This window comes from Orcinus orca, chromosome 17 (genome assembly GCF_937001465.1).
Source record: "Orcinus orca chromosome 17, mOrcOrc1.1, whole genome shotgun sequence".
Taxonomy (NCBI): Eukaryota; Metazoa; Chordata; class Mammalia; order Artiodactyla; family Delphinidae; genus Orcinus; species Orcinus orca.
Window position 1 is genome coordinate 58154784 of NC_064575.1, and position 6866 is coordinate 58161649.

Consider the following 6866-nt stretch of genomic DNA (forward strand, 5'->3'; position numbering starts at 1 on the left):
GGAGGTGGTGGGAGCTTGGGTTTTTAAGCTTCCAAAGAAGATATGCTATTAGGTACCAAGCTGAGACTTTCACTCTGTGGTTTAGATGTCCTATGCGTTGTTTAGTTTTCAAAAAATTAGATTTAGACTGAAACTAATATCATCCCTAAAAAACTTTCCTTACTTAAATGATGTACAGGATCTCAAAGTATAATACAATAAATGTGCAAACCATAACCATCCCTAAGATAATTATGGCAAATATAGCTCAGTCTTCTAGGCTTGTGGGCTGTGAATCTCCTTGATGGCTCATCACAATCTCCTAATGCTTCCTTTAATGATTTTAATTCTGTCCCGGTATATTTTGCTGCTCTTGTTATCTCATAGTGACCCTGCTTTTGTGCCAGTATGCTGGGACAGGATATTGTCATTGTGACTGGAGAAGGAAAGTAAGCAAAATCTTAAGCCTGGAACTTTCGATAGTTCAGTAAATAGTACACACATTTATCATGTCTGTTAAGGTAAGTGCAGACATCTCTGGCTATGTGCGATGCCTTAAAATTTGGTTAACATCAGTAAAGTGTAACTGGGGCAATATTGCATAGTGGTTAAAGTACATTGGCTGTGGAGTCAGATTTGGGTCTGATTGTCAACTTGGCCAATTTTACTTTTCTCATTCGTAAAATAAGGATAATAATATTTCATAAGATTGTTTTGAAAATGAAATATGATAATGTATATCATGTGCCATAAAGCCAGGCATATGGAAGGCATTCAATAAAATAGTTATTCTCATTACTTTATTATTAGCTCAATTCAATAAATAGATTGTCAGGGCCTGCTAGGTGTCCAGCACTGTGGGATACACAAAAGAAGTATGAAATAGTGTTCCTGTCCTGAAGAAGTTGATAATCTAGTTTTTCTTTTTTTGCGGTACACGGGCCTCTCACTGCTGTGGCCTCTCCCGTTGCGGAGCACAGGCTCCGGACGCGCAGGCTCAGCGGCCATGGCTCACGGGCCCAGCCACTCCATGGCATGTGGGATCTTCCCAGACTGGGGCACGAACCCGCGTCCCCTGCATCGGCAGGCGGACTCTCAACCACTGCGCCACCAGGGAAGCCCCAAGTAGTTTGTTTTAATTATGGAAATAAGCTATAGTGCCTGGAAAAAGCAACGTTACTTTTGAGGGAAGTGTTACATGAGTGGGAGGAAAAACAAGGGATTAGAGAAAGAAGAGGCCAGTGTGAAGTGAGAGTGGAGAAACACTGCATGGAATATGTCAGAATAATGATGAATCTTGAGGAGTGGCCCTTCTACACGTGCAGAAATGACTCTTTGGGTATGCAGAGGGAAGTCCTGATTTGAATTTGGTGACATGGGTTGGAGAGGGTTGTATTGCTCTGCATTCAAAGATGCAAGGACTTTGGAGAAAGAAAGGTTGGGCGATTGCCTCCTGAGAATGAGGAGCTGGCAGGGGTGGGTGATGGACAAACAGCATATCAGGAAATGGATATCCAATAGTTCCTTCCAAGTTGTTTGAATTAATGCAACATGTGAAATCCATCTCCCCTAAAAGTCGAGTAAAATCTGTGCTACACAAAGCCCATAGGCATCAGTTAACTTATGTATCAATCAGCTGCTGGGTCAGCTGGGGGCTGGCTGGTGTAGGATAGTTCAACTGGGACGGCTTATCTCTGCTGCATGTAGCCTTCAGCGGATGAGACCAGACTGGTTCATGAACATGGTATTGGCAGGGCCGAGAGAGAGAGAGAGAGAGGGAGAGACAGAGAGACAGAGAGAGACAGAGACAGAGATAGAAAGCAGAAGCACTCGACGTCTTTTGAAGCCTGATCTTGAACTGGCACACTATCATTTCCCAGCTTTCTGTTGGCCAAAGCAAGTCACAGGTATGGTGCAGAATCAAGGGGTAGGCAAATTGTCCCCACTCTTGATGGGAGGAGTTGCAAAGTCACAGTGTTAAGGGGTGAAGATACAGGAAGAGAAATAATTGTGGCATTATACAAACAATTTACAGTGTCTTACCTGAGTAATTTTCTCATGGAAATGTAAAAGAACTTTGCCGAATGCTCTGTGGAATAAGGACAGCACGCTCTGCTCGGAAAGCTGAACCAGCTCAGTAGAATAAGCACCACTGGGCCAGTACTGACCATGAGAATGTAAGTCATTTGTGAAGTCGCCAAAGATCCGGAGTGAGTATTACACTTTCTATGTCATGGGACGGGGCGCTGAGCCAATCTTAGCGTCGCTCTTAAGGGACACTGTGACAGCGTGTCAGAGATAACTTAGAGATGCGTATTATGAATGTCCAAAAAGTTACTACAGGATATGGTGTGCTCCTGTTTTATTTGACCATGAAAAATTTCTTTCCCTCCCCTCCCCTTCCCTGCCCTTCTCCTCTCTACCCCGCTCCTGTCCACTCTTCCTCTTCTCTGCTCTCCTGTCTTCTCCTGTCTTCCCTTCCCATCTCTTACCCCCCTCCTCTTCTCACAGGACTAAGAAGTGGAAATAGTATGAGAAAGGGCTTAGAATAGAAAAATGAAGCACTTGACCCAAGCTTGTAGGCAGTGGCCTCTCTTTGGAAGATTTGAGACACAAAGTTTATGATCAAATTTGGGAGGGTTCGTCTCCTGACAGCATTGTTTGGTAGATCAGAAGGAAGCCCTATTACTGAAAGTGGAAAAGTAAGTTATCCTAATAGTTTCTAAAAGAATCCAGACGGACATGAAACAAAGCTGTACCTGTCTTCTGGTACCCAGGCACCAAGACATTCAACAAATATTTGTTGACCAACTGCTCAGGGGACACCCATGGATGATTTTCAAAGGGATTCAACCAATAAGAGGCCCAAATTAGGCTTCATTTTGTAGGAGACGTTGCCCATATGTTTTTTACCCACTAGTCATCAGAGGCATGGATTCAAATGTCAGTAGTGTCTGCTTGATTCAGATATATATTTTTTAATGATAGATGAGAGGCTCTTTTAAGTCCAGACTTCATAAAGATAACAAAAGAAAGTAGGTAAGAATGCTTGAACCCTCCCTATGGAATGAACTCAACAGTTAAATGAATAGTTAACGTAAACACACATACACACCCATCATACTAAGCAGTTGTAACTACTGTATAATTCCATTACAAATTCCAATCACCCTTTATTATGATATCAGTGGCTTTAAGAACCAGTCCTAGTCCTGTCGTAGTAATTTCTATGACTGCTTTATTTCTGCGTCCTTCATTTGTCCTGGTTGGCATCCATCTCTGTTAATTCTGTGTCTCATACTGGTCCGTATAAAAACGTTTCACTTTCTTATATTAGGATTGTACATAGGCAAGAGTACATGAAGGAATCATGGTTGCTTTGTCCAACAAATAGAATCTATATCAACTATTTTTTTCAGCACTCGTTATTTCTGTTCCTATATTGCTATTATACAGATATGCGCTAGAAACTCAAGCCCGATTCATTCTGCAGATTACACCTGTTGTGTCTGGCCAACTGCTCTGAATTGGCCTGCTGCAAGATGTCTTTACTCTAACAAGAGAGGGTTTATCGACATTTCTGAATTTAGACTACAAGGGCCCAAAAAAGAATTCTATTGTGGGTGCTGATTCAAAAGTTCCTCTCTCCTCGTTTTCCCCAACATAATATTTATAATTCAGTTTCTTCCTAGTGATTTCTGTTGTGGCACTCTAAAAATTACCCCTGACCTCTCCTCAAGCAGCCCTGGTTGTGGTTTAAAACGTGAATACTTTGTTAGATGATTGGTTTTTAACCATGTCACGTTCATTCTAGGAAGCAGACACACATTCACATACACCATCAATAAAAGCAAATAATTAATAATGGCAAACATTTATTGAGAGTCTACTGTGTGCCAGGCACTGTGTTAAGAACTTTATGACACATTAACTAGTTTAATTTATACACCAAACCTAAAGTTTATCCTTTCACTCACTATCTAGAGTCATCTTTTATAAGTGTGAATCTGACCAATCAACCTGCTTAAAGTACTTTTAGAGTAAAATCGATTTTATCATAGTCTACGAAGTCCCTCATCATCTCCCCTTGGCCCATCTCCCCAACTTTATTCTCTCCCTTGCTCACACTAGCTTTCTTTCCCTTCAACTGCCAACCTCATTCCTGACTCACTGCCTTTGCATCTGGATTTCCATCATCCTCTTCCCTAGACTTTCTCACAAGACTGCCTTGTTTGTATCATTTAGCTTTTTAGCTCAAGTGTCATTTCTCTGGAGAGGTCATCTTGGACCATCCTAACTAAAGTGTCACGCCATCTGCCTCGATCACTCTTCCTCTATTCCATTGCTCTGTTTTATGTTCTTCATAGAACATGGCATTATCGGAATATATCTGCTGTATTCGTTTGTTTACATACTTCTGTCTGTCCATCCCTGCTCAAATGTTAGCCTCAGTGAATGCAATATTTTTTTTTATTTTTTATTTTTTTTGCGGTACGCGGGCCTCTCACTGTTGTGGCCTCTCCCATTGCGGAGCACAGGCTCCGGACGCGCAGGCTCAGCGGCCATGGCTCATGGGCCCAGCCGCTCCGCGGCATGTGGGATCTTCCCGGACCAGGGCACGAACCCGTGTCCCCTGCATCGGCAGGCGGACTCTCAACCACTGTGCCACCAGGGAAGCCCCTTATTTTTATCTGTCCTCTTTATAGCTCTGTCCTCTGTACCTAGAATGGAAAATATTTTTGAGTAAATGAACATTTAATGATGGCAGTGGATTAGTTTTCTCCCAAATCATGGAGGCATGTTTGTGCTAAGTAATTTATCCACAGTCACACAGATGATGAGTTTGATCTTAGACAAGTCACTTAGCCCTAATATGAACTCAGGGCTTCTCAAGTCCAAATCCCATGCCTTTAACACCTAGGCTACCCTGTATGAAGTTATGTATAAAAACTGAACAGTTCTACCCCACTTTCAGTAATAATTGACTGGGTAAACTGATATGAAAGGAAGATACTTTATTTTCCTACCTTATTCTGGTCAGAAAAGAAGCGGACCTAAATATTCTGGATTGTCAGAGAACTTGGCTTTTACTAAGGAGAACCTGCCCAGGAAGGCAGGGAGAAGAGGAAAGAAAGTAAACTAAGATATTGTTAGTCCCTGCCATTTGTGAGCCATGTTGTAAGTGTTATGATGGTTAACACCTACACTACGTGTGACAAACACCATTGTACAGATGAAGAATGGAGATTTGGAGAGTGAAAAAACACACAACTTGGTAATAGTAGAGTATGAATCCCGTTCTATAAAACTCCAAAGTCCATGACTCTCCCACCATGCCACTGGCTTAATGAGTGGTAGCCATGTAGTTAAGAGTAAAATGTGAAGATTTTTACTGTTAACACCACCTACATTTCTTCTTTGTCACTGACATCTGAATATTCCCAGGATATAATATATTTCTTTATCAAAAACCTGACTTCCCTCTTGTTCAGTAATAATAAAAAGTTATGCCAAATTAAATAAAGCCACATTACTTAAATAGGCTCACCAGAAACAAGCCAAAAAGGCTGGACAGGGCTTCCCCGGTGGCGCAGTGGTTGAGAGTCCGCCTGCCGATGCAGGGGACACGGGTTCGTGCCCCGGTCCGGGAAGATCCCACATGCCGCGGAGCCATGGCCGCTGAGCCTGCGCGTCCGGAGCCTGTGCTCCGCAACGGGAGAGGCCACAACAGTGAGAGGCCCGCGTACCGCAAAAAAAAAAAAAAAGGCTGGACTGTGCTCAGCAGAGGATGCAATTTTGAATCTCCCAGGCAGTTAAGGAATTTATTTTTCCCTGAGGTCATATAAAACATAAGCCATCTTCTCTTTTATAAAATAAATCAAGCCAGATCTGTGCAGCAATCTTACCTAGATCTCAACAACTGGTCCCAAATCAGTCAAGTTCCTTTTTAACTGAAGTCTAGGTTTGAAGCTCCTCCTATTTTCCTGGAATGTGAACCAAGGAACTACACACAGATGTCAGATGACCAGCTAGAACCATCAAAACTTGAAACTGACATGGGAAATTCTACTTGAGGAATCATCCATTTTCCTGGCTTCTCGGGATCCTGAATGAGGGTTTTCCTGAATTTAGAGAACTGAGGGCAATTTGTCCTTAACAATGCTCGGGCTCCCCACGGAACCAGTGCTTTCAGGCAGTGACAAGGTGAAAGTTATTTCAGTGCCCTTCCTCAGAATTGTGATCATTAGAAACAAGAACGTATAAAAGATGCTTGCAGTTGACAGCGTCTCTCCCTGTCAGCAGCTTCTCATTTCCTGATGAAGCATCCAATCTCCCATCCTCATGGGAGCAGAGCTCTTACTTCATCCACAACATCTATCTTTTGGCAAGCTGCTCACCCTGGACTTAAACTCTTTTGAAACTGTTTCACTTCTTCCTCAGATTTCCAAAGGAAAGTGCTTCCCTGCAAGCGCTCTCCTGGCAGTCTTGCTCTCTTACTTGAGAAGACAGGTTTGGACACTGTTCCAGACAGCAGGTTACCCATCACAATGGGCAGCGAACAAAGCTCAGATCTGAAGGCGTGGAGAGTGACGAAACACCATGTTGTTGGCTGCCTCCCTGCCAGAACCAGCTGTTCCCTCCACATAATCCACATCACAACGATAGCCAACAGAGAGCTCTCCAGAGCACTCTGCCGAAAGCCGAGCTCCAGGGTCGTCTGGTGCCACAGAGCACCCATCACACTTCTATTAATTCAGGATTGCTGTACAAGCATAAAGATACCTTATGTTCTCTGCTCCTTTCAATACAATACTCTTCTTCCTGAGGTTTCTAAACAAAAAAGAAAATGTTACAGCTGAGTTCTTAAAAGGTCTTGCCTAGTAGAA